General features: G+C 44.5%; 1 long non-coding RNA gene across 1 annotated transcript; it reads right to left on the bottom strand.

Moving 5' to 3' along the window:
- Positions 1 to 453: 453 nt before the first annotated feature.
- LOC124517092 (uncharacterized) lies at positions 454 to 10,845 on the bottom strand. Its single transcript, XR_006963300.1, has 3 exons — positions 10,764 to 10,845; positions 6,162 to 6,242; positions 454 to 2,597 (listed from the first exon to the last, which is right to left on the bottom strand). It is a non-coding gene; the product is annotated as an uncharacterized LOC124517092 (long non-coding RNA).
- Positions 10,846 to 20,815: the final 9,970 nt, after the last annotated feature.

Here is a 20,815-nt window from a genome sequence, read left to right as displayed (position 1 = left end):
TTGAGAGAGCACACACATAAACACACACACATACACACACGTGTGCGAGGGAGGGGCAGAGAGAGAGAGGGAGAGAGAATCTTAAGCGGGCTCCAGGCTGTCAGCACAGAGCCCAACGTGAGGTTCAAACTCACAAACCATGAGATCATGACCTGAGTCAAAATAGTCAGACGCTCAACTGACTGAGCCACCCACGTGCCCCTCAAAGTCGTAGTCTTAAATAACCACCACCTGCTTTGTCCAGGCTGATTAATACTTCTTTTTTTTAATTTTTTTTTTTACATTTATTTATTTTTGAGAAACAGAGTGAGACAAAGCGTGAGCGGGGGAGAGGCAGAGAGAGGAGACACAGAATCTGAAGCAGGCTCCAGGCTCTGAGCAAGTGGTCAGCACAGAGCCTGATGCAGGGCTTGAGCCCACAAACTGTGAGATCATGACCTGAGCCGAAGTTGGACGTTCAACCGACTGAGCCACCCAGGTACCCCTGATTAATACTTCTTTTGTCAAAAACAGCTTCTCATGTATCGTCTTCCCGTCAGCTCCTCATGGCAATAGCCACAGTTCTTTTTGAGACAGAATTCTCGTGTTTACTGTATTTCTTTGCTTTCTTGCTCCCATGACTCTGTTTATCAGTTTAATTTCAACTCCCCGAGGCCATCAGACTTCAATGAGAGAGCTGAGTATGTACTTCGTCTCTTTTCCCCAAGCCTTTCTGTGCAAGTGAGAAGATTTTTTGGACCCCACACCATTAATGGAACTTTGCTCAAAGACACCTTAATTCATTGACGGGTGTTAACAAGGAGTATGATGGCCATACCCTTCATGGGTCCCCTGATGCAGGGTTGGGTTTTCACTGGCCCCTGCTTTAGGAGTAAAATGTACGTCCCAAATTACTGCAGGCATAGTGTCCTTGCCACCCCCTACCTGGCCCTTAGGTCATTTGTTTTAGGTCTTTGCTATAGCAGTGGCCCACTTCTATAGACCGATTTTTGTATTATTCAGCATATGCAAAGCTATGCTAGAGGAAAAACAACCCTGATATTTCAGTGGCCTAGAATACATTATTTCCCTCTCTTGCTACATGTCCATTTCAGGTCAGTGGGGGACCCTTCTTTATTTTATTCTCTCCTCTGGATGCATGCTGATAAAATCTCTACCGGCTAGAACATTACCAATTATCATGGAAGATGGAAGGGAACATGAGAAGTTGACCACCTACCCAAAAGGGGCACCTCTCAGTTTTGCTCACATTTCACTGGCCGAAGCAGTCAGCTGGCCTACCACCCTAACTTCAAGTGGGCAGACGACTGACATCTTTCCACATCCCCAAAAAGAGGAGACGCGGAAATATTGATAAATAGCACTCGTGACTCTACACCCATTTAGCAAAAAACATAAGGGTGTATATACTCGCCTTCCGACACACACATCATTTATGTTGGACTTACAGTCTCTAGAGACGTATTCCTATAGTAAATTAAGGAAACCAGAATTTAATTCTGAAAACTTCCAGCTTTAAAGGATGTCATTGGCATGGTCCACATATTACAGAGAAAACCTCTAGAATGGAGAGAAACATTTATAAATAGATATTAGAACAGGGCGACGGAATTTGCGAATATTTTGTTTGCCAAAAGTCAGAGGAAGGTATTTGCTTCTGCATGGAGACTTCTCTTTTTCCAAATGGATCCTTTTCTAAGCTCCCAAAAAAAGAGATGACCATTAGTGAGCACAACTGCCTTAAGACTTTAAGACACATAGTATGATCTGTACAATATGATCCAAGCCTAGTTTTTCCATTGGTTGTCTGGTTACTCAATAAATATTTGATTGATCGAGTAATCCCATGGCCCAGACAAACACTGTGGCCACAGAAGGAAACAACAATAAGCCAGATGACAAAAAAAAAAAAAGTTTCCATTCCAAATCCATTTGGCCACAGGCACACAAACTCAGTCATAAAGCTGGAAGCACTTCTCCGAGGTTGATGCTGGAACTCATAGCTAGGCGCTATTTATAACTTTGGGAAGATTTTTCTAGATAAAATATTTAAACACGCTTTTGGAAAGCAAATGTCTTTGTTCACTTTATTGTCCAAGCTCTCTTTGACTGGTCAATTTCGCTTTTTTATTTTCTCCAAACTCTCAAAAGAGAAAGTTCATTTTTTCATGGGGCGAGGAGCAAATAATTTGCTCATGATTGAGAAAATTGGTGGGCATATAAACATGGTGCTTTTCTTAGCCCTAGACCTAGCTGGCGTTCTGTAGAATAAAGGCATTGCCAAAAATGTCTGCTTCACGTAGGTGCATAAAACAAAGATGCCCTAATCATAGCACAGACTCAGGAAAGGTGTTCCTGGGAACCTCGGCATCTTCTTTCAGAGACTTTCCTGGATCTCCCATGATGAGAACTTCTGCTAAGTCAGGGCTCCAGTGGGTAGGGTTATGCCAAGGCAGGGGCCTCTCCCTGCCAGGTTGAAGTGGTTTAGCTGTGTTGATCTTTTCAGAAGTCAAAATTTAGGAAAGAAGTGGGCAGGTCGGTCAGAGGTCCAGAGGTTCATGCGGGCTCCGTGGAGTGGGGACTCAGCATGTGCTCATCTACAAGATCAAGGGTCAAACGAGAAAGCAATCAGTGGGCGGCAAACTGGGGGGTCGTGCAGGCTGGGACTCCTTCAGGACACAGACGGGGAGAAGCAGAAGCAGGCTCCATAATAAGCAAAGCTGAGTGGGGAGCCATATAGAGACTAGTCCACAGGGAGAGACTCCTGCCAAGATTTCTTCCAGCGAGGCCCTTACAGCAACGTGGGCTGGTGAGCAAAAGCTACATTTACCAGGGTTCCTCCAGGCTCCCTGGGATGGCTGTCTGGAGGAGATCTTTCTCCAATCCTAATGGGGCACAAATATTTTGGGGCAGTCATGTAAGAAAGAAGAAGTTTTTGTTCAGATGAGGATCATGCCATTTGGTCCAAGAATGCTCTGAGTCTGACTTGGGAAAACAGTTTATTGAGGCCTTAGAGAGAGACGTACTGAGAGATCGTAAGGAGGCATGATTCTTTTTACATTTTTTTAAAATGTTTATTTAGTTGAGAGACAGAGAGAGGCCAAGTGTGAGCTGGGGAGAGGCAGAGAGAGAGGGAGACAGAATCTGAAGCAGGCTCCAGGCTCTGAGCTGTCAGCACAGAGCCCGACGCGGGGCTCAAACTCACAAACCGCAAGATCACGACCTGAGCCAAAGTTGGACGCTCAACCAACTGAGCCATCCAGGTACCCCAAGGGGACATGATTCTTAATGGGGGCGGGGTGGGGTCCTGTGTCCCTGGAGTCACCTGGAATGACTTTAGGTGATACAGAGCGAGGCCGGTGGTTGTGATTAGAGAGGCTTGGGAGGCTAGAGAAGGGCAGGAGGGAGGCGGGAAGGGACATCAGACAGAGCGAGGCCAGGTAAGTGGGTACCATAATGCTTCTGGCCCCATAGTTTTGAAAAGACTCTCCCCATTTCAGAACCTACCACATCCATCCCTCTGACCCAAGACTTCGGATCAACCAATTGCCAAGCCAAGGACTTTCTAGAAGAGAGTGATCAAAGGTGGATGGGGAAAGAGTGGGGTCCCAGAGCCAGTGTGTGAAGCCTTCCCTCACTCACTTCACTGACCAGATCCATTCAGGGAGCCTGAGATCCAGTTCTCTGGGAAGATTATGGAGGAGATACGGCTATCGATTCTTGTTCAGCCCCCACTGAGGCAGTGGAGCTCTGTAATTAAGAATGGCTGTGATTCACAGAAAATGAAGAATGTTCTGGAATAAAAAGGTAGGGGAAGACCGTATTCTTCAAAAGTGTCAGTGCCATAAAAGGGAAACAATTCTAGCTTAAAGGAAGCCAAAGAGACACGACAAGTAAATCCAATGCTTGACCATAAACTGGATCTGACCATAAACTTGGTGGGGCGGCAGGGAGAGAGGCGCTTGGGGAGGCACAGGGATGCTATAAGGGGGATTATTAGGGCAACTGACAAAATTGTAATATGACAGTAGATTAGATAAAAATATTGCTTCAAGGAAAATACCGAGGCTATGAAACAGACTATTCCTACTCTTAAGAAATATAGGAGGGGTGGGGGGCGCCCTGGGTGGCTCAGTCAGTTAAGCATCTGACTTTGGCTCAGGTCATGATCTCGAGGTCTGTGAGTTCAAGCCCCGCGTTGGGCTCTGTGCTGACAGCTCAGGGCCTGGAGCTTGCTTTGGATTCTGTGTCTCCTACCCCCACCCCACCCCCATCTCTGCCCCTCCCCAGCTCGTGCTCTGTCTTGCTCTCTTAAAAATAAATAAATGTTAAAAAAATAATAATAGAAAAAAGAAATATAGGGAGAGAGCACAAACAAGTAAGCCAGTGGAGTAAAATTTAACATGGGTCAATTTTGGTCAAGGGTATCGTATTCGTTATCATGAGTAGGAAGGTAAACGTGTAATTTATTATTCAAACCAGGCCACACTGGAGAATGAAAGGGAACACAATTCAAAACTAAGCCAGGACAACAAGTAAAAACCAGGATAGTCCTGGGCAAAGCAGAACCCAAGTGATAGGTGACATTTAAAGTACATTATTGAATAAATGATGTTTGGACAATCAGCAACTGACAAATTAAACGGAGAACACTATTTCACAGACTCTAGGTTGATCATATACTTAAAAAGAAAAGATAAACAATAAAAGTACTAAAAGAAAACCATGCAATAATTTTCTTTTATAGTCCTTAGAGAAGGGAATGTCTTTATAACACAAAAACCCAAACGATAAGAAAATTTTACATGGGAAAAACCATCAAAAGCAAGGTAAAAAGACACCGGAAACAATATTTGCAATTCGTATCTCAGCTAAAGAGCCAATTACCCTAATATATAAAGAGCTTCTACAAATCAATTTTAAAATGTCATTAGCTTCATAGAGAAATGGGCAAAATACAAGGGCACAATTCACCAAAAAAATAAAATCAGATGAAAAGTTACTCAATCTCAGGCATCATATGAGAAAGGCAAAATAAAATTTTTGATTAACAGGAACAAAAAGTCTGATAACATGCTTTGCTCATGTGGAAGTGAGAACATAACATGAGAACATGACTTGCACATTCTTCATTGTGATATAAATTGTCCAAACTTATAATAATTATTAAACTATTCCTTAATCTTATATTTTAAAGCTTGCTGTTAGGGGCACCTGGGTTAAGCATCTGACTCTTGATTTCAGATCAAGAGCAAAATTTGCTAGTTTCGTCCAGCTGAGCACACCTAATGACCAAAATTTTACTTTTCTTCCGAATTAGTACCACCACTTGGTGACAGCATGCACTAATTTCATGTTCCTATCACCTTTCAAAAAAAAATTTTTTTTAATGTGTATTTTTGAGGGAGAGAGAGACAGTGTGAGCAGAGGGAGGTACAGAGGGAGAGAGGGAGACACAGAATCGGAAGCAGGCTCCAGGCTCTGAGCTGTCAGCACAGCTTGAACCCACAGACTATGAGATCATGACCTGTGCTGAGGTCGGGCGTTTAACCGACTGAGCCACCCAGGCGCCCCTCACTTTTGAGTGATAAATCAACCTCTTGAAAAATGAACTTGTAGCAGCTTAAGCTATCCCACACAACAAATTCTCTCATTTTTTCATATTTAGGCTTGTCCTCCATGCTCCATCCCCAACATGCATAGTGAAACCTAAATCTTCAGATATCCTTAACCCATCAATGGCCACATCATCAACAGAAATCTCAATGGATTCTCCAGACCTCACTAGAGCATCTATCCAGGAATCAGGGTGGAGTTTTGCTGTTCGTGGCTGATGTTTGTTTTGCCCCTCCTTTGATCTTTAGAGCTTGTAGCTCCGACTGTCATTAGCGATCCACTAGATGTCACTGTCATGTAAATTAACAGTCAGTGCTCTAAAATCCAAACTCCCATCTTTAAAAGACTGGACATTGAAGGTACACCCGGTTGGTTCCAAAGAGCAAAGTATTAATCAGCGTTTCACACACACGTGTACCCTGCGGGGACAGGAAACAGAGAAAGGAAGGCTCTCAGAAATCTGGCAGGAAAGGAGGGCTCCAAACGATGAAGGAATGCTGTGGATTGGAATCTGAGGTTATCTTTCGGTTTGTAATTAAACGTACCTGAAGAAAATGAGGGAACATGACAAGCAATGATCGGGATGAAGAGCACACCAGGAAGTAGTACCAGCAAGTGCAAAGGGCCTGAGGCAGAGAGAGAGAGCCAAGGATCAGTATTGAGGAAGCAAGGCCTTGTAGGGCTTGGTAAATGTGTAAATTTCATCCTCAATGAGACGGAAGGCACTGGAAGAGTTTTTCCTTTCCTTCTGTCTTTCCTTTTGAGGTATAATCGACGTAACATTGTATTAGTTTCAACCATACAAATAATGATTTGATATTTGCGTATATTGTGAAACAATAATAAGTCCAGTTAACATCACCCTACATAGTTACACATTTTTTTCTCATGATGAGAAATTTCAAGATCCACTCCCCCAGCAACTTTCTTTTTTTTTTTTTAAGTTTATTTATTTATTTTGAGAGGGGGTGGGGAGGGACGGAGAGAGAGAGAGACAGAATCCCAAGCAGGCTCCAAACTGTCTGTGCAGAGCCTGATGGAGGGCTCGAACCCACGAACCGGGAGATCACGACCGGAGCCGAAATCGAGATTCAGATACTTAACCGACTGAGCCACCCCAGTGCCCCGCCCGCTATTTTCAAATATGCAATATGACACTATTAACTATAGTCACCATGCTGTGCACTACATGATTTCTAACTTTCCATGGAGAAGCCCTCAAAATCTATTTGATGTAATCATGAGGAAACACTAGATATACCCAAACGGAGAAACTTTCTATAAACTACGTAGGCTGGGGGCACCTGATTGGCTCCATTGGTAGAGTGGGCAACTCTTGATCTCAGGGTTAAGAGTTCAAGTCCCACATTGGGTGTAGAGTTTACTTAAAAATAAAATTAAAAAAACATATAAGTAGTCTTCTTAGAAATGTCAATGTCGTAAAAGGCATAGAGCAGTTGCAAAAGCGTTCGGAGTAAAGGAGAATAAATGACAACTGAACGCACACCGTGATCCGGGCTGCATCCCGGACTGAATGCGCGGAGGACGTTCCTGGGACAATGGACGGTATTGGAACATGGGTTAGAGATTAGCTAAAACTATGGTGTTGATATTAAGTTCCTGCAGTTGATAACTGTGCTGTGGCCATGTAAGAGGGTATCTTGGTTTTAGAGGAATCCCCAGGAAGTGGCAAAGGGTGTGGTTTGGGAGTCCTGAACCCAGTTAGAAAGTGGGCAGCCTGCAAAGGGCTCCCCTCACAAGTGAGTCTGTATGAAGTTGTGCAGGGATTTGACCACTGAACCATCCCCCCCCCCCGAAGGGAGCAAGGACCTCAGTAAGAGGACTGCACATCTACAACCTTGATCCTTCTAACCCTCATTTTTATGCAACAGGGTTATATGTTCTTTGTTTTACCCCATCTCCAAAGCAGTTTCTGTGGTGGATGTGTGTGTGTGTGTGTGTGTGTGTGTGTGCGCGCGTGCGCGCGCGCGCGCGCACAGCAGGTGTGGGCTGCACCTGCTGTTGGCGTTCCAAAGGAAACCACAGGTGGTGCAAGTAAGGCACCGCCCCTGCAATTTAGAAGTTATGTGGGAAAGTGGAGCAAACCCAGGAAAAGGGGATATGCTAAAGCAGGTGCAAAAGGACTTCCTATTAAAAGAAGTCTAGAAAAATTGAGGTCATATTGTTCAGAACGGATGACACTTAATTCCTGTCTTCACATACATAAAAGATGGCTTAGGGACGCTTGGGCGGCTCAGTTAAGCAACGGACTCTTGATTTCTGCTCAGGTCATGATCCCACAGTTTGTGAGTTCGAGCTCCGCACTGCGCTCCATGCTGACAGTGTGGAGCCTGCTTGGGATTCTCTGTCTCTCTCTCTGCCCCTCCCCTGCTTATGCACTCTCTCTCTCTCTCTCTCTCTCTCTCAAGAATAAATAAATTAAAATAACTTTTTTAAATAAAGAAGATAAAAGAAGGCTTGGTGAGGAGGGTTATTCCCCAGTTGCCCTCCACCTTCCCTGAGATAGAAACAAGAAAACGAGTTCAAATTTTAAAAGACTTTTTCATTAAACATTTGGATTTATTGCTCTTGGAAAATCAAACTTGAGCTACCGTGGGTTCCCAGAGGACCTTCAAAAGAATACCCAACTGCCCACTTTGGAACACTCAGATATATCTGCGGCCGAGGAGAGGACAGCTGCCCTTGGCGGATGTGATAAAAATGTCAGTGGAAGCTCATGACCACGTCCCAGAGCTTTTCCAAGGCCCCCCGCTGAGCCGGGGGCTCCTGGTAGCTGTTCTTACCTCTCTAGGATTACTACTGCCGGCATTCAAGGCCACAATTAAACGTAAATGTCATCCGATGGGGACAACACGTGCTGTTATGATCAGCCACTGGCACCTCATCTCCTTAAGTTGTCACAGTAGCCTGTCAGCGGCCCTTTGTAAATAAGGAACAAACAAGTTAAGTTTTGATGGTAGGGAAGGAATTGGAGGAACTTTAGAATTTAGGGAGAGGAAAAGTCCAGGCGGGGCGGGCGTTGCCACTGTTAACGATCTGGGGGATTCACAGGAGGGACTGAGCATGGGGGGGGGGGGTTCTTGCTGTGCTTCTCTCCCTCCTCCCCCATCCTCTTCTCTCTCCCCTCCCCAGTCTCTCCCCTCCTTCCTTCTGCAATTATTTCTGCACTTATCATGAGGCATCACACTGGACGTTAGAGGCATCGTCCTAGGTTCTGAGCATGCCTTGTCTACATTTTAATGCCTTTTACTTTTCCAAGGGGAACACTGTTCTTCATGCCCCGCGCACAGAATTAACGTGATGATTTAATCTGTTTTGTTCCCTGGGACTCTCGATACTGGAGAGAAGGGCACACGGCAGGAAAAGCCTCATCTCGGAGACTCGCACACCAGCTGCAGCACTGACTTTCAACATCCCGCAGAGTCCTGTCCCTTAGAAACCAGGTGCACGTAACTCGTGTAGACAGACACTCACCTACCCTGTAGCTGTTACGGCTGTATGCGAAAAATCCCTACTTTGTTTGCTTCACCCAGTTGTAGTTGCATTTTGTTTTGGTTTTTTGGTTTTTCTTTTTTGAGAGAGTGAGGGAGGGGCACAGAGAGAGGGAGAGAGAGAGATCCCAAGCAAGGTCCTCACACTCAGTGCACAGCCCACCGCGGGGCTCGAACTCACGAACTATGAGATCAAGACCTGAGCGGAAGTCGAGAGTCAAATGCTTAACTGACTGAGCCACCCAGGCGCCCCCGTTGTTGCTTTTTTTTTTTTTTTAATTTTTTTTTTAACGTTTATTTATTTTTGGGACAGAGAGAGACAGAGCATGAACGGGGGAGGGGCAGAGAGAGAGGGAGACACAGAGTCGGAAACAGGCTCCAGGCTCTGAGCCATCAGCCCAGAGCCCGACGCGGGGCTCGAACTCCCGGACCGCGAGATCGTGACCTGGCTGAAGTCGGACGCTTAACCGACTGCGCCACCCAGGCGCCCCTGCATTTTTTTTTTTTAAAGTCCAAAGGGTCTATTGTTTGTTCTATCAATTTGATGATGGGATTTGAGATTCTCTCTACTGTTTTCTAAGTACTTGATGTGCCATTAATAGGTGAGGTCACACAGTGACTGTTCAGCCTCCCCTGTAGCTTTTTCCCTAAAGAAAAAACTTCCCTGTGGGTGCATTGCACTCAGAAAGCTCAGCTTTCAGCCATTTAATTTTGTACATTTTTTTTTCCAAAGTAAAGCTTAATGCAATAGCATCATGCTTAAAATACTAAAACCACTTTAGTATTAGGAACCATATCCGAAATGATATTTAGCAAAATATAAAGGATTAGGCATCACATTTGCCATTTGAAAGGTTTCCTCTCTAATTCCTTATTATTACAATGTGTTCATTCCACACATTTTACGGGGCGCCAGCTCAGTGCAGGCTTTGGGCCGGGCAATACAAGCACAAATACACTTACTGCCAAGGTCTAGCTCTCCTCTCCGCCCCGGGGCACTTCTCTCCCGAGCTTAACCAAAACCAGACCCCTGAGACCACTGGGTTGTATACTACAGGCTTGAATATAGGATTGGCTACTGGAAACCCACGCCCTAACTACTGCCCTGAAGAACGATGTCAGGGGGCAGGTAGACAGACCCCAGTCCTGCCACCAAACGGGACGTATTCGTTCATCTGCCCCAACTCGCCCTAGGCTGAAAACATCCGTTTTCAGGGACACTGTGAGACCCAGGAGGGGAGGAACACATGTGTCGCCGGGATCCTCCGAACAAGGGCTGAAACCCCGAGCACAACAAATAGTTTCCGTTTCTCCACTGGCACGAGAGCAGGCATCTCCAAAAAGCAAGCGGTCCTCATCTGTTCCCACTTGTGGATCAAAAGGCAGCTGAACCCAGGGGAGGGGAGAAGCGTGAGATCATTCATAAATGCGTGCTTACTGCCCTCGGACTGGAAGTCTCTGAGGCTCTCGTGCAAGTACCCGGCACGGGGCTCCACCGGGAGCAGCAAATGCAAGGCTCGAGGGTCGGGCCCAACCACGCGCGCCGTGTGCCCTTCCTGAATCCCCCACAAGGACGTCCCCGTCCCTCCCCCCGCCCCCCCCCGACCTTGGCGGCTGCGGTCATTGTCCACTCACTGCTGTTTCCTCGGCTGCACTGGTTCGTCAGCCCCCCGCCCGACTGCACGACGGAGAAGTTGGCCGCATCCCCACCGGATTTTGTCGGATGCCTCCGACAGTGTAAACCCACTCCCCGCCCTGCGCTTCACCTGCCTCGGGGCCAAGCTGGGAGCCCGAACTTCCTCTTCCGCTGGCCTGTTTTCCCGACTCCTCCCCTCCACCCTGCTCCCAGCCTATCCTCCCACCCACCCGGCCTGGCCCCTCCCCACTGCGGGCCAACCTTGCTGGTGTGGCCCATTGCCAAGTACCTCCGAGTCTCCCACGCTTGTCCCTACGCTTCCTTCCCCCACGCGATTACGTGGGCGTTGAGGACTGGGCCCATCGCTTCCCTTACCTTTGAGGTGGCCTTCGAATATCGTGGCCGGCACTCCAACACTGTCTGATGACCCAGTGAATACGTCTATGACCATGGTTGGTTCCCCAAACAGAGGAGGGGGTCACGGCACTGGTTTCACCCCAAACCGCTCCCCTGACAAAATGCCAACACACGCTGGCCAGGCATGTGATTTGACTTAGGTGTGTATTCGTTTTTTTTCTTTACCTCCCCTGAACGGGTAAGAATCATATAATATTGTTCTCAATATGGAAGGTCTTCTCAAAAAATTTTGGAATGGGGGTGCCTGGGTGGCTCAGTGTGTTGAGCCTCCCACTCTTTTCTTTTTAATGTTTTTTTTTAATTTTTATTTTTTTTATATATATGAAATTTATTTAATGTTTTTAAATTATATTTTGAGAGAGAGAGAGAGAGAGCATGCACGCATGAGTGGGGGAGGGGCAGAGAGATGTGGGGCTGGACCCGACAGACTGCAGAGATCGTGACCTGAGCCAGTGTCGGAGGCTTAACCAACTGAGCCACCCAGGCACCCCGAGCCTCCCACTCTTGATTTCTGCTCAGGTCATAAACTCACAGGTTGGTGGGATCAAGTCCCAGGTGGGGCTCTGCTCTGAGAGCCCAGAGCCTGCTTGGGATTCTCTCTCTCTCTCTCTCTCTCTCTTCCTCTCTCTCTGCGCCTGTCTCACTTGCATACACACACACACTCTCTCTCTCTCTCTCTGTCTCAAAAATAAGCAAATAAACTTAAAAAAAGAGAGAGAGATACAAATCGATTTCTCCACAAACTTTAGAGCACCATTCTAAATAGTATTCGGTAAATAACCATCTTCGTAACATTCAAATTCCAAAGCCAATGTTAATAGGCGTTCTACTCTTCATTTTTTGTTTTTCTGGCTACAGAGTGTTATCTACACTGAATCTGGATATCACTTGCTTGTGTGCCACAGTATTCAGTGTCGATTGTATGTGTATTAATCATATAAACCACGTAAGAATTTGCATTATTTTAATACTTTATATGCATTTGCTCTGAGTATTAGTTTCCTGAAATGGACCTTTTCTCTTTGTGCTAAAAAAGTTGTCTTGGATACAGAAATTCAAAATTAATAGTAGCAAACTGTATTAGGTATGTTTACCGTGCATAAGAACACATGTGAGGACTGGACTGAGTTCTATAAAAAAACATATTAATGAAGTTCCTGATATACCTAATGCTTTATAAAAGCCTCCAACATACAGCCCTTTATCATTTTGGCAATACTGAGTTCAGGTAAGGACTCCTTCACACTGGATGTGAGGAAAAAGGAGCCCTCACGCACTGTTGGTGGGAATTCGAACGGCAGCCACTGTGGAAACCAGTATGACGGTTCCCTCCAAAAGTTAAAAATAGAGCTACCCTATGATCCAGGAATCACAGTACTGGGTATTTATCCTAACAATACACAAACACTAACACAGGGGTACCTGGCTGGCTCAGTCAGTAAAGCACACGACTCTTGATCTCGGGGTTATAAGTTCAAGCCCCACATTGGGTGTAGAGCTTACTTAAAAATAAAATCTTAAAAAAAAACATTAATTCAAAAGGATATACGCGTCCCTATGTTCATAGCAGCATTATTTACAGCAGCCAAATTATGGGAGCAGCCCAAGTGTCCATTGATTAAGGAACGGTATGATAAAGGAGATGTGGTGCGTACACACACACACACACACACACACACGCACACTGGAATATTATTCGGCCACAAAAAAGAATGAAACCTTGCCATTTGCAATAACATGGATGGAGCTAGAGAGTATAATGCTAAGCGAAATAAGTCACTCAGAGAAAGACAAATACCATATGATTTCACTTACATGCGGAATGTAAGAAACGAAACAAACAAAGGGGGGGAAGAGAGAGAAACAAACCAAGAAACAGACCATTAATACAGAGAACAAACTGATGGTTTCCAGAGAGGAGATGGGTGGGGAAGGGGCATGAAATAGGTGATGGGGATGAAGGAGTGCACTTGCCCTGATGAGCACTTGGTGTGGAATCATTATACTGTACACCTGAAACTATTATAACACGTATGTTTACCATACTGGAGTTAAAAACAAAACAAAACAAACGTAAAAGCCTTAAGAACAAACAAATAAATAACCTCAAATACATTTTCCCATGCATACGGGGCAATTTGTTCTGCAAAACAATACAGTTTTTTATTTTGGGGGGAAAAAAAGATTCCTCCATGATTTCATAATCATTCGGTACACGTTCACACTTTGGTAAGTTCAGGAAGAATTTGTGGTTTCGAAACACAACCTTTGCAGCACTACCCGCAGATAAATGGGTAGGGTAGACGGATCCCACAGATGGGTATGGTGAGGAAACTGACATAGAGAAAATGAGCAATGTCATATTTTCTCTGCTGCGCCGAAATGGTCTTCTAAATAAATTATACAGCAGTTGATGCAGAGACAATGAGAAGATCAGTCACACACCTTTCAACTCTTTGAAACATGCACGTCCATTCAGATTTATGCTGAATGAAAGGCTGTATCTTCTGCCTATATTTTCCTTTTTCTTTGCAGAGCGAATGTCAGAGAAATAATTCATTACACAGCATGGGGATTGCCCTCAAATTGTTGGTGGAGGGGGGAACGCCTCCCCAGCCACAGGGGGGTGGCTAGATGCCATTCCTAGTCTTTCCTACGTCCCGCTCCTGCTTGCCAGCAGCCGGCACATGTAGGAGCTTAGCACGTATGCCCTGAACTGATGTATAACACATAAAAGCAAATAGGAACTTTCAATTTGCCCCCTTAGTACTTGGCATTATCAGCCACTTAGGTAGTAAAGCTCTAATACGTGTTCGTAATATATGTAATGTACATATTTCTGCCTTTTCCAAGTTTTCTACTATCAGCATGTGTTATTTTGATAATTAGGAAAAAATTTTTATAAAGAGAGGAAGAGGTGTGGGGAGGCAGTTTTCCTCCAAGCACCTGAAGCCACAATGAAAAATAAAGGAATCACTCTTCTTCGTCCTTGTAGAAGCTAGTGAAGGACGGGTGTGAGGACGGAGGAGGAACCAGAGAGGTTTCAATCAGAGAGGAACAGAGCATACGGGCGTTGGGGGGGGAGGGGGGGAGGGAGCCCCAGTCTGATGAAGGTCTTTCTCCTCTGTAATTGAAACCTCTTTATGCTTCAGCCTTCAGCCATTATGTCTTTTTCTGAGCGCAGTAAAGATGAAAAACATTTGGCTCATTTCCTTACCTTTATGTTTATTTATTTTTGAGAGAGAGGGAGAGACAGAGCGTGAGCAGGGGAGGGGCAGAGAGAGAGGGAGACACAGAATCGCAAGTAGGCTCCAGGCTCCGAGCTGTCAGCACAGAGCCCGTCGCGGGGCTCGAACCCACGAACCGTGGGATCATGACCTGAGCTGAAGTCATACGCTCAGCCGACTGAACCACCCAGACACCCCTCCTTACCTACCTTTTAAAAGGGACCTGTACACTATCAACCATAGCCAAATTATGGAAAGACCCCAAATGTCCATCAACTGATGAATGGATAAAGAAGATGTGGTATGGGGACCCTGGGTGGCTCAGTTGGTTAAGCATCTGACTCTTGGTTTTGGCTCAGGTCATGATTTCGCGGTTCGTGAGTTCGAGCCCCACGTCGGGCTCTGTGCTGACAGCTCGGAGCCTGGAGCCTGCTTCGGATTCTGTGTCTCCCTCTCTCTCTGCCCCTCCCCTGCTCATGCTCTGTCTCTCTCTGTCTCTCAAAAAATAAATAAATGTTACAAAAATTTTAAGAAAAACTGAATAAACATTAAAAAATAAATATAAACATTATAAAATTTTTAAAAAGATGTGGCATATACACACACAATGGAATATTACTGACAATCAAAAAGAAGGAACTCTTGCCATTTCCAACAACATGGATGGAACTAGAATGTATTATGCAAAGCGAAATAAGTCAGCCAGAGAAAGACAAGTATCAGATGATTTCACTCATACGTGGAATTTAAGAAACAAAACAGATGAACATAGGGGAAGGGAAGGAAAAATAAAATAAAAAGAGAGTGAGGAAAACCAAAAGAGACTCTTATGTACAGAGAATAAACTGAGGGTTGCTGGGGGGGGGGTGCAGGGTGACAGGTGGGGGGATGGGCTAGATGGGTGATGGGCATTCAGGAGGGCACTTGCTGGGATGAGCACTGGGTGTTATATGTAAGTGATGAATCACTGAATTCATTAACTTAGTGATTATGACATTATTACAGTAACTTGGATTTAAATAAAAATTTTAAAAAATGGACCTGCACAGTTCCCTTTGAGATGCCTCTTCAGGATGGGCGGAGCTTACCGTGGGGCAGACCCTGCCGTGGGGTTGGAGTGGGCTCTTTGGGAGCTAGATCAGAAAATGTGATGAGATCAGGAGCCTGAATTCTCACCAGAAAAGGACTGATGGCCGGGGAATGGCCTCGTCCTGCTCAGGTCACCAGGTCACCACTGTCTTGGGAGCAAGTGACTGTGGAGTACCGCTTCCGTATGTGGGTAGATTTGAAGACCTACAAGGTCGGGAGCAGGCAGGTGCACAGAGAGGGTGGGAAAGACAGTCCGAGAGATAAGAAGGGAGCCACAGTGTAGACTGAGAAATGGGTGACCGGGGACCCGCGGTCCCAGGACAACTCTGAGAATGGCCACTTCAGCCCTTCATTCCCAATGGTTTTCCGTGCCCTGTTCCCATTTTTCCTGAGGTCCAGCTATGCTCCTGTCCTTGGAGTCTGTGAGATACTCCTGTATCCCTACCTGCTGTTCCTTTTCTTCTGTTTGTCATGCACTAGCTTGAGTGGACTGCTTGCAACCAAAGGGAAACTGACGAGACTTTTGCCCACGTCCTTTTGGTTTGCCTCTGTTTACGGTGCTTTCATCCTGAGTAAAAAGTTTTTTAACTTGAATAAAAACAAAGCTACCTCTCATTTCCTTGACAATGTTTGCTGTTGGTTTGTCTTCACGTAGCCACTTGTACCTCAAGATTATATCAATATTCGACTGTATTTTTTGTTGTTTTTGCTTTTCTCCATTTATTGTTTGTATTTTCCTTTGGTTCTTATGTGGTTTTATATTTTACATTAAAACCTCAAATCAGTCTGGGATTTATTTTAGCACAAGGTGTATGGTATAAGAAAGGTATCAATCTTTTAAAAAAGTTTTTGAATGTATGTTTATTTTTGAGAGAGAGAGAGAGAGAGCGAGAGACAGACAGAGCACGAGCAGGGAAGGGGCGGAGAGAGAGGGAGACACAGAATCTGAAGCAGGCTCCAGGCTCTGAGCTGTCAGCACAGAGCCCGACGCGGGGCTCGAACTCACGGACCATGAGATCGTGACCTGAGCTGAAGTCGGACTCTTAACTAACTGAGCCACCCAGGTGCCCCAAAGGGTATCCATCTTCACTTTTTTTTCAATGGTTAAAGAAAAAGAAGCCCGAGTTTGAGCCAAGACCCTGAGAATGCTGTTTCATACCTAGCTTTGTTCGGATTCGTTTATAACTGAGCTTATGGTTTCTAAAAACCTTGAAGGGGCGCCTGGGTGGCGCAGTCGGTTAAGCGTCTGACTTCAGCCAGGTCACGATCTCGCGGTCCGTGAGTTCGAGCCCCGCGTCAGGCTCTGGGCTGATGGCTCAGAGCCTGGAGCCTGTTTCCGATTCTGTGTCTCCTTCTCTCTCTGCCCCTCCCCCGTTCATGCTCTGTCTCTCTCTGTCCCAAAAATAAAAACATTGAAAAAAAAATTTTTTTAAAAATAAAAATAAAAAAAATAAAAACCTTGAATCTATCACACTTCTGAAGTTGGTCCTTTCCTCTTGGCTTGTTCTAGTTTCATGAATACTGAACATGAACAAAAAAAAGGCATAGTGACTGATTTCCTTCTGAGAATTTGTTCCGTGAATATTGGTACCCTGGGAAAGCAGCCTACAGATTCTCTTCCGAATCTATCCATCTATCTATATAAATGTCTCCCAGCCTCTCATGCCTGAAATCAATTCACCGTAATCAGTTCACCCCCATCCCTACTGCCTTACTATATTCCTGGCACATAGCACCATAAAGTCTGCTTCTCTTGAGAATAACTAAACCAAAGACACTGTGTTCCATTTTTATGATGAGACACATATTTCCCAACAAGAGACAAATCCTTTATTTCAAAGGATTGAAGGGATAATACTTCTAAAACTTTCCATCTGGTTGAATGAAAGGCACTGACAAAAGTCGGCTCAAACTTTTAGTTGGCTCTGAACCCAGAGCATGCTTGTTTGATTGTGAATTGGATTAGCTTTTCCTCATTTGACGCTCTTGCCTGTCATTACTTTGCTCTAAATACAGGAAAATGAGGGGTGTCTGGGTGGCTCAGTGGGTTGACCATCTGACTCTTGATTTCGGCTCAGGGCAAAAATCTCTTGGTTTGTAGGATCGAGCCCTTCCCCCACTCACACACGTGCTCTCCCTCTCAAAATAAATAAAGAAACATAAAAAAAAATAAAGAAACAAGTCAACCTTCTGTCAGCTTGGGTCATATCAGTTAAACTGAGTTATCTTTTCAATCGAGACGTCAAAAATATTTTGCAAATCAAAAAAACCCAAATTTAATTTTCCCTTGTTAAAAAAATTTGTAAACCTTTTGTTGAAACTTTTGCAAAACCCAAAAAGCAAAACAAAGACAAAGAAAAAAGTCAAGTAATCTGTGATGAAGAGAAGAACGGGATGACCAGAAATTTGAGACCCAAGGAGCTACAGGAGAGACATGGCAGCACGATAGGGATGCAACCTACGTTGTAATTTGAATTCCTCCATAATTATATGGCCCTACTGCTATATGCCTGTGGTTTTCGTTTTCTTTTTCATTTTAAACTTTCTGTCAAAAAATAGTAATAACACTACAGTTTCCATGAGACACTGCTTTAACGTTTGATTTAAAAAAAGGTTGGGTTGCTTCTGTAAGCTGCAAGGGTCCGCAAGTGTATACAAATTCTAATAGCAATAAGAAACCAAAAAAGGAAACGGAGATTGGAGAAGTGAGCAGTTACATGGAAACACCTCAGGTTGAGCTAGAGACACCCGTGACCACCACGGAGAGCAGAAGTCACCAAAGAAAGCTGAAGAACAAGACTAAAGTGTAGACAATGACGACGGTTTAATGTAACCTTTAAACAATGCATTTGTGTTGGTTTCATAAACAAAGTTTTATACATTGTTAGGACTATATAGCCCCTAATGATTGAGAAAAATTAGACATTTGGTAAATATTTGTTGAATGAATGAAAAAAATCTTCAATAACGGATCGTCTTTGCCAAATTTAAAACTCACGAACCTGGCCCAGTTTGGAGATTGGGTGGGTGGGAGTTACATACAAAAAATAAAAGTTGGGGCGCCTGGGTGGCTCGGTCGGTTGGGCATCTGACCCAGTTTTGGCTCAGGTCATGAGCTCGTGGTTCATGAGATTGAGCCCAGCAACAGGCTCTGTGCTGACCGTGTAGAGTCTGCTTGGGATTCTGCCTCTACCTCTGTCTCTGCCCCTGCTCTACTTGTGTGCTCTCTCTCACTCTCTCTCTCTTTCAAAATAAATAAATACACTTGAAAAAAATTTAAAAATAAAAGTCACATGGGTGGATGGACTGTATCGTAGATGGTTGTGAAAGTCCAATGGAGTAGGTTAGCATTTCCAGGGTAGTTAACGGGACCTATGGTTGTGTAAACGCACAGAACTAACCTCATGAAGTTGACTAGACCCCTCAGGGATGGGGTCTATACAGAGCCAAGCTTAGCATGCAGCAGGTGCTCAACATGCAGTGGTAGAATAAATGTTGAAGCCGGGGATGAGAGGAGATTGGTCTGCATGTGATATACAAAATGGACTCAGATAAGAGAGAGCAGATGTAGGCAGACCAGGTGGAAATGTGACATGATGATCCCAACGTGGCATAAGGAAGCGTACTGGCGATAGGAATGCACAGGTGGATTTAAGATAGAATGCGGAGTTAATAGGATACGGTGACTCACCCCACGGAGATGCCAGTTCCCAGGTAGGGAGGTAAGGCAATGTGGAACGGTAGTTAGGAGCTCAGGCTTTAAATCCAAACAAAGCAAGGTTTGAATCCCGTATCTACTACTTACTACTTGTATGACCTTGAGAAGGGGGTTTAATCTCTCCAAGCCTAATTTTGTCTCCTATAAATAAATGGATTATCATGGGGCACCTGGGTGGCTCCATCGGTTAGGCATCTGACTTCGGCTCAGGTCATGACCTTGTGGTCTGTGAGTTCGGGCCCCACCTCGGGCTCTGTGCTGGCAGCTCGGAGCCGGGAGCCTGCTTCGGATTCTCTGTCTCCCTCTCTCTCTGCCCCTCTCCTGCTCGTGCTCTGTTTCTCTTTCTCTCTCAGAAATATTTTTTTTAATTATTAAATTACTAAAATTATTATAATTTTAAAATAATGAAAATAATTTGTAAAAGCTTAAAAAATAAATGAATTATGAGAAAGAAATGAAATAATGCATATAAAGTACTTATAATGGTGCTTGGAAGAGTATACATGTTCAGTGAAAGTCAGGTATCATCATTTTCCCTCTGTTCTACCTACTCATCAAAAATTTTCCAGAAGGAATATGGTGCTCCATTTTCCCATGGCCAAATGACCATTGGTTCTCCAAATAGTCCAAGCCAAAAAGAATGTAATAGGGTGTTTCAGTGGTTACCATGGTCACAGTTGCTGGTCATGAAACTTCTCATGCCGATAAATCAGGCCGACCTTAGCTGACATATGGTAATCACTATTGACAAGAAGGAAACCAGATTTGTGTCACAGCATAACTTATTTGCCCTTAGTGGGAAACTATCACTGCCAAATTACTTTCTTTTTGGAAACCATAAATGGAAACCTTAAATTCATCGCCTCATGTTCGATGCAAAACAAAACAAGTTCAATAACGAAAACAATTGTTTGGGGTTGAAGTTGATCCACTTTGTTATCGCTATCAAGAATCCTGGCATACGTATACCTCATCATATTATATTTTCAACAGTGTAAGTTGATACCTACATTGGCATTTCTGTAAAAGTCCTTCACTCCTCACATCACTAACCAAAGTCCATGCTTTCCTTTGTGTCTTACCGTCAGCACCACCTCCAATCGCACACCCGCACACTCACACACACACACACACACACACACACACACACTCACTCACTACTCCTGTTGTGAAAACTACAACTCTGTCCTTTTCTGAAATTTTGCCTCCTGGTTTTGATTAACTGTAAAGGGTCAAGACAAAGTTTTGATAAATGGCAGGAGGCAGATGGTGCAGAAACGCACTACTCTGGCCAAGGAATGTCCTCATTTTGAGAACATAAGATAAGAAACAGGAAATGAAAAAGAAAATAAAAATCTCCCCCAATTGTAAAGTGTATTAATGGTCAATAACCTTCTGGAGATTGTTTCTCTTTAAACATCCGGAAATAGGCTCTTGGTGACTTCCTGGCTAGTTGAGCATTACTTTTTATGAGACACGAAACCAAGAGCCACACAACTTTAGAACAAAGTTAAATAAGCCACATTTTCCCATTGAGTATTAGTTCTCTTTTTTTCTCTTGTTAGTCTTCCTAAATTAATAGACACTATATCGCCATAAA

This window comes from Lynx rufus, unplaced genomic scaffold (assembly GCF_022079265.1).
Source record: "Lynx rufus isolate CCGP_SWC_20201006 ecotype Redwood Valley unplaced genomic scaffold, mLynRuf1.p SCAF_20, whole genome shotgun sequence".
NCBI lineage: Eukaryota > Metazoa > Chordata > Mammalia > Carnivora > Felidae > Lynx > Lynx rufus.
The sequence above is the reverse complement of the archived record's forward strand: the minus strand, read 5'-3'. Positions and strand labels throughout refer to the sequence as shown.